The sequence below is a fragment of the Cydia fagiglandana genome, chromosome 17 (assembly GCF_963556715.1).
Source record: "Cydia fagiglandana chromosome 17, ilCydFagi1.1, whole genome shotgun sequence".
NCBI classification, from domain to species: Eukaryota; Metazoa; Arthropoda; class Insecta; order Lepidoptera; family Tortricidae; genus Cydia; species Cydia fagiglandana.
Window position 1 is genome coordinate 5,841,228 of NC_085948.1, and position 6,137 is coordinate 5,847,364.

General features: G+C 38.0%; 1 protein-coding gene across 1 annotated transcript in view; it reads left to right on the forward strand.

Moving 5' to 3' along the window:
* The window catches only part of LOC134672966 (mitochondrial carrier protein Rim2), a 317,464-nt gene that overhangs the window by 171,779 nt on the left and 139,548 nt on the right, over positions 1-6,137 (forward strand). The gene's annotated exons all lie outside the window — the stretch shown is intronic.

Below are 6,137 nucleotides of genomic sequence, written 5' to 3' on the forward strand. Positions count from 1 at the left end.
TTCTAAGGTCCTGTTTTCTAAGGGGACCTTGCATTTTGGAGACAAAGCAAACCGCTTGGAACAGGTGTTTCTGGGGGTGATCTGAGCCGATTAAGCCCGGTTGCCAAGAGGTTCCACCCAGCAGGTGGGCAGGGGAGGGGGGGCAAATGTGGCTCCGGCGCGCCTCACTCTAAGCTATATATCTGCATACATCTAGCAACTATATCAAGTTTGGTGTCTTTTTCGTGTAATTCGAGGATGAAGAATTCATTTCTGTGACTAAATTTTCACTCTTCCATACAAAAAAATCGAGAAATCAAAAATTCCAAAAAAATCTTTTCACTTCTTTTTTCGAAAATCGTCTACAAAATTAAAACTATGAGGATTTGCTCTAGAAAAAAAATACCTGTGAATAGCCCAGTTATCCTACTATATAGAATAGTAAACTTGTTAAACATTTTTTTTTCATAACTCTGATAAAAATAATGTTTAGTGTCGCGCGGCGTACCTACATTGTAAGAGCGGTATGCAGCGTTTAGGATTTTTAAGTATGTTTCGATGGTTTCTGATAAGTTGTTATTCTTCTGGTTGTAGAAAATTACTTCTGGACGTGATATATATACAAATATAAATTAAACGTATAAATATAGATGTTGGGAAAACTTTCGCCAATAGAGTTATTATAAATGTGATAAAATTGACAAAGCAGATGTTTAATTAAAATGCGGGTTAAAATACGAGTAAGATATATATTGTTCGCAATTGCCACTACATGCCCATGGGCCCGTGCATTTTAGTTTTTTCTTAACGCAGTTGCACCTTCCTGCCCATTTTGTTTTGCAGCGGCAACGAATAAGCTCTAAACAAGCAGCAGCCGCCGCAGGTAGGCTTGTACATATGGGCTCCCAATAACCATTTTGTTTGGACCAGCTCCAGTCAGCAGGACATGGAAGCTGTTGCTGAGGGGCTATAATCTGTCCCCAAACATAGCCTCCTTGGTAAACTGCACGGAGAAATATGTTTACGTGGGTAGGGCATCTTCCATTGGATGCAGATTCTCTAACTGAAGATTTTTTTTTTGTAAAAAGTACTTTTCGGCACTCTTTTGCACTCGTACTTGTACCTGATGTACTCGTAAAATCAGTAACAAAATACTATGCATTTTGTTAAAATAACGTCTAGGGGCCAATTCACACCTCGTAATTCAAATCTGTCCATACTTACTATTGTAAGACTCTTACTTGCCATACAAGACAATAACAATTTTTATCAATATTGGCAATGCCTGCTCAATATTGCCTTGTTTGCCGTATTTAAACCCCTCCGTTACGGCAGGATATGCGCTCCAAGCTTGAAATACGCTTTTTTCCCTGTCCATACAAAAAAGAAACAGTGTCGCAACCTGAAAAGGTGTGGAAGAATGACAAGACTTCTGACCTTTCTGGTCCTGTAAAATAAATTATATATCTATGCGTTACAAATAAAATCATATATTTAAAGAAAGTTTGCAGCACTTGACCAATTGCCCTGGTGAGCTGTCTCGTATACTGCGGTGACATATTTATTTTATTTACAATTAATGGAGGATTGGCACAGGAAAGAATCACCTGTTCCTCTCGTGCCATGTTATTGCATTTTCTTAAGCTAACGTTTGTAGTTCTTCCATTAATTGTAAATAAAATAAATAAATATGTCACCGCAATAAGAGACAGGTCAACTGGGCTAATGGTCACGTGCTGCAAACTTTCTTTAAATATATGATTTTATTTGTAACTCATAGATATATGATTTATTTTACAGGACCAGAAAGGATAGTAGTCTTGCCATTCTTCCACGCCTTTTCAGGTTACAACACAGTTTCTTTTGTGTGTGGAAAGGGAAAAAAAGCGTATTTCAAGCTTAAAGCGCATATCCTGCTGTAACGGAGGGCCTTCTTCTTCGTTACACTCTTGATAGAGTGGTCGTGGCCATTATGAAAACTTTTGAGCGACTCATTTAACGACACGTCGCCATTCCTCCCGTAGAGCTGCTTTCCGTAAGCATTCGCTTACTGTGACCGACACACTGATTTGGTTTGGTCAGTACATCTCATTAGAGATCTTCCCCTAGCCCTGTCACCTCCTACTCTTTCTTGCACAACTAGACGTTCTGTAGAGGTTCCGTCTCGACGAGACACGTGTCGAAAGAAGTTGAGTACCGAGTTTTGCCCGTAGAAAGCAACCGCTCTTTAATGCCAAGCTCCTCAATAATTGATGCTCAGTCCATGATATGCCCAGCATTCGTCTCCAGCACCACATCTCTAGTGCATTCACTTTCTGTTTTTCGGATGCCCTTAGTGTCCATGTGAGACATACAGCATACAGAAAAGTGGGAAATATGAGGGATCTGACAATCCTGGTTTTAGTGGTCCTTGTAATGTTCCGGAGGGATTTAAATACGGTAAACAAAACAACATTGAGCAGCCAATTTTGGAAAAAAATGTTATTGTCTTGTATGACAAGTAAGAGTCTTACAATATTAAATCTGAACAGATTTGAATTACGAGATGTGAATTGGTCCTTAGACATTTTTTTGATACTATGCATTGTGTTACAGTGTTCGGATCAGGTACAAGTACAAGTGTAAAAGAGTGCCGAAAAGTACTTTTTACAAAAAATAATCTTCAGTTAGAGAATCTGCCTCCAATGGAAGATGCGCTACCTACGTAAACATATTCTCCGTGCAGTTTACCAAGGAGGCTATGTTTGGGGACAGATTATAGCCCCTCAGCAACAGCTTCCATGTCCTGCTGACTGGAGCTGGTCCAAACAAAATGGTTATTGGGAGCCCATATGTACAAGCCTACCTGCGGCGGCTGCTGCTTGTTTAGAGCTTATTCGTTGCCGCTGCAAAACAAAATGCGCAGGGAGGTGCAACTGCGTTAAGAAAAAACTAAAATGCACGGACCCATGGGCATGTAGTGGCAATTGCGAACAATATATATCTTACTCGTATTTTAACCCGCATTTTAATCAAACATCTGCTTTGTTAATTTTATCACATTTATAATAACTCTATTGGCTAAAGTTTTCCCAACATCTATATTTATACGTTTAATTTATATTTGTATATATATCACGTCCAGAAGTAATTTTCTACAACCAGAAGAATAACAACTTATCAGAAACCATCGAAACATACTTAAAAATCCTAAACGCTGCATACCGCTCTTACAATGCAGGTACGCCGCGCGACACAAAACATTTTTTTTATCAGAGTTATGAAAAAAAAATGTTTAACAAGTTTACTATTCTATATAGTAGGATAACTGGGCTATTCACAGGTATTTTTTTCCTAGAGCAAATCCTCATAGTTTTAATTTTGTAGAGGATTTTCGAAAAAAAAAGTGAAAAGATTTTTTTGGAATTTTTAATTTCTCGATTTTTTTGTATGGAAGAGTGATAATGTAGTCACAGAAATGAATTCTTCATCCTCGAATTACACGAAAAAGACACCAAACTTGATATACTTGCTAGATGTATGCAGATATATAGCTTAGAGTGAGGCGCGCCGGAGCCACTTTTACCCCCCCTCCCCTGCCCACCTGCTGGGTGGAACCTCTTGGCAACCGGGCTTAATCGGCTCAGATCATCCCCAGGAACACCTGTTCCAAGCGGTTTGCTTTGTCTCCAAAATGCAAGGTGGTGGACCTTAGAACCCCAGCTACGGCGGGGACTGGTCGCGTTGACATCGATTCTACTTCGGGCGCGCTCGGTTGGTCGCTGGTGGGAGCTCGGGACTTGGCGCGTTTTTTCAAATGTTAATAAATTCGCATTACCGAAATTGGATGACCACTTATTTTACCTATGAAGTCATTCATAATAATTATGTCAACAATGCAGTTTTTCAGTTCGCTGCTTCACTGTACATAATTACATATAGGTAACTGATATAAGTTGCTCATAACTTTATTTTCCTTAATAGGTACTTCAGCCACTGCTGACTACAAGGGAATTTTTATAATTATAGTCAGCGGCAAAACACCTTGAATAGCATTGTAACATAAACACATAAATTAAATGTCAAAATTAAATTGTGTAGGTATTATATAGCACTTAATTAAGTAGACAATTAGTTAAAGGGATAGTTAGTTAAGAAACCATTTTAAGCAATTAATAAAGTATCTATCATTTATTTGAGATGAGGTCAAATAAATGATAGATACATAATATAGATACTTAAAGTAGGTTCGTAATAGATGGTCTTTATTAGGGTTCCGTACCCAAAGGATAAAAACGGGACCCTATTACTAATACTCCGCTGTCCGTCTGTCTGACACCAGACTGTATGAGTTGTATCTCATGAACAGTGAGAGCTAGACAGTTGAAATTTTCACAGATGATGTACATATTTCTGTTGCCGCTATAACAACAAATACTCAAAAGTACGGAAGCCTCGGTGGGCAGGACCGACCAGCATTTGTCCGGTTTTTAACGATAGATAAGGCCGCCTGTTGTTTACCTCTGTTTTCATATAGGTATTATCTGGGTTCCTTTGTTTTATTATGAATTTAAATTTAAAAAATCCACTCCAATTTCCTTGGGAGGTAAATCATCTAAAAGTACATTTTTGATATATTATTATTTAAGTACCTAATTTAGATTTTTAAACATCCCTGTGTTATGGATGATTGTGCGTATTGCTATTAAATTCTTTTAGGCGTTAATACTAAGTATGTACTATCTCAAGTTTCACTTGTCCCGTTCTCTGTAATCAAATCTTGCAAGTAAAATTTGCATAGGTGCATACATATGTACATCGGGTGACAATGCAATATTATGGTATCATCAAGCTGATCTGATGATTGAGACAGGAGGTGTCCATAGAACTCTGTGATAATTTGATAAAACAAACGCAACGTGTTTGGGGTTTTTAGACTTCCTTGAATTGACTCGATGAGTATTATTATAGTTGCCTGCTGAGAAAAGAAAAGTACAGTCAGCGATAACAACTTGTCTACCGCGGATAGGATTATCGAGACAAACCTTAGGTTTAATTAATCTTGAAATGCGTTTAACCACCATTTGGAGTCAGGCGAAATAAAGACGAAGAAGAAAGTAATTTATTGTAAAAACCTTCTACATGCAGCTTCTAAATAGTCCCACTGGAAGCCATAATTTTATAGTCCGAAATAGTCCCACTGAAATGAAATTATTATAGCCTACATACACATAAGGATTTCAACTTGACAATTTTTTTAATACCTACTTATATACTCGTATTTAGTCAGTTATAATGACTTGGCATCCTTTGGCATCATTAATAAGATTTTAAATTATGTTGTTTATCATTGATCTCGTTGCAGACGAGGCTTCCGATTTATTGTTCCTCATAATGCATTAATTGATCCTTTGATCATTGATGAGCTCGTACGGTTAAGGACGAATTAACATAACTGCATGAGCATTAAGTATACCTGCTCGCATCAATTCGCACATGTTAATGAGTTCACCTAAAGATCTCAGACTTCTTGTATTATAAAGTAACTTGATAATCGTGTTCAAGCCTCCGTGAACAGCGGTTTTGGCGGACAATGCTCCGTTTTTTTATGATGTCCGAGTGGTTTCTTCGCTGGAAACAAAGCCATTATGTTAATACTAAATCGGTGTAATTTTGTGTCTACTGTGTGCGTGTCTGTACTTTCTATTATATTTAGTACGGGTAGTATTTGTTTTCTAATTTACGCAGTCGGATCGACGATCTTATCTCCAGAGAGTGCCACTGATACATACGAAGGTATACCAATCGAATAAATAAGTACATAGGTTTTGTGAATGATATCTCCTTCTTATCAAAATGTCATAAGAGAGCAATGACAATAAGATAAAAAGGATTTGGGAAAAGCGAAAAAGAAAAGCGGCAGATAGGTAATCTTCCCTTAAACCCACTTAAAACCACTAGACTCAAACTCAACAGCCGGCTATCTCTGCCTATAGCCAGAGGCGATAGTCGCCTGCCCTAATGATCTTTGAACTCCATTAATCAGGCCATTTACCCACGTAGCAGCATACCTAGATCAAGTACTTAAATACAAAAACACCGAAAGAAAAGGAAAGAAACTTCAGAACACCATTCATAGTCAAAGTCAAGGCTACACCTTATAATTAGAGTATGCCAGA